Below are 1,604 nucleotides of genomic sequence, written 5' to 3'. Positions count from 1 at the left end.
ACACTGTTTCCACTGTTTCCCCATCTATTTCCGGTAAAGTGATGGGACCAGATGCCATGATTTTCGTTTTCTGAATGCTGAGCTTTAAGCCAACTTTTTCACTCTCCTCTTTCACTTTCATCAAGAGGCTTTTTAGTTCCTCTTCACTTTCTGCCACCTTATATCAGGGCAAAACTGGTGCAACTCTTCCAGCTGTTCCCTGATTCCCACTCCTCAATGACCATACTGGCTCTTACAGCATCTCTCTTGTCTGGGATGTTGAGGTGTCTCTGAGTAGATTCAGAACCTTCTGGTAAGTGTCCAGGACATTCTGAGCAGTGGGTCTCTCTGCAGGCCCCTGGCTTTTACATGCCTTGTGAATATCAAACAAGTGGAATCGGACCACGTCGTTCCCTTCCACGTGCCCCAGAAGGAAACTGGAGACATCTGGAATCTTCCAGATATCGTTCTTCTCGTCATAGGTGGGCATGAGATCGTCCTGGAAGGTCATCCTCTCCGAAGAGCCACAGCTGCTCTGGGGCCATGAAGTCCCCACGGAGCTCCTGGTGGCCACACTTCACCAAAGTCTGGCTGCAGTTCACCAGGGCAAAGGTGTCCAGGTCGTTGAGTACGATGCTGAAGTTGGCAGTTAGCAGGTACTGGGACAGTGTCTTGGACAGGTCGCTGGAGTTGCACATGACCAGTGTGCCCAGGGGGCTGGGGTGCAGGAAGTCAAGGATGGGCACGTTGCCCAGGGCCAGCTGCAGCCTGTACTGCCACAGGCTGCAGTACTTGGAGAGATTCAGCATGGCCTCCAGGTTGCCCAGGGAGCCTAAGGGATGGTACTCGGTGAGGATGATGTTATCATTCTCGCAGTAGCCCAGCAGCGTGATCACGTGTTTGCTCTTTGGCGCCTGCAGCATCCGCAGCCTGTGCAGGAAGTCGTCTCTCAGCTCCAGCCTGGTGAGCCTCGACAGGGCCACCTTGCGTTCCTTCCACTCGGACAGAAACACTCTTTTCTTGGCTCCTTCCCTGACATGCTCCAGCTGCCTCACATCTGCCCTCAGCTGCTCCGAGGGCAGCCGCAGGGAACAGTTGGTCATCTGCCCCAAGCTGAAGTGGCCGGGGATTGGGGGCGGGGGTGGGCAGTGGCCAGGGTCCTCCGCGGAGCGCCGGGGCCAGATGAAGAGCTGGTCGAGGCCGAGGTAGAGGAGGACGTTCATGAGGGCCATGAAGAACAGCAGCCCCACCACCGAGGGCATGTCCCTGGGCGGGGGCCCCTTCCTGCTCTCCTGGGGCCTCGTGTCCATGGCGCTGTGCTCTGCATTCCTTCCCGCTCAGGTTCTGGCCAGATTCCCAGGCCAGTCAAGGTTCTGGCTGGCCCCGCGCACTGGTTTGAAAGCACTCCTCCTCAAGATTGCAGGCCTGCATCTTTCCAGGCCTCTCCCTCAGGGCGTCTCCCAGGACTCCTGTGGACTTGACAATGACATTCACCACTCTGGCCTCACAGTCTCCTGAGCTTCTTCCACCAACGCCTGATTCTTAGAAGGTGACCTGGGCTTCTGCAACACTCTCCCAAGAGCTCTACCACTGCTTTCTCTTTTCCAATCCATTTCCCATAGCAA

At 56.2% G+C, this 1,604-nt stretch overlaps 1 pseudogene; it reads right to left on the bottom strand.

Annotated features, from left to right (window-relative positions):
- Positions 1-232: 232 nt before the first annotated feature.
- Positions 233-1,289, bottom strand: LOC129647756 (protein O-mannose kinase-like; annotated as a pseudogene).
- Between the last annotated feature and the right edge of the window lie 315 nt (positions 1,290-1,604).

This window comes from Bubalus kerabau, chromosome 3 (assembly GCF_029407905.1).
Source record: "Bubalus kerabau isolate K-KA32 ecotype Philippines breed swamp buffalo chromosome 3, PCC_UOA_SB_1v2, whole genome shotgun sequence".
Lineage (NCBI taxonomy): Eukaryota > Metazoa > Chordata > Mammalia > Artiodactyla > Bovidae > Bubalus > Bubalus kerabau.
This window is presented reverse-complemented; position numbering and strand designations above follow the sequence as displayed.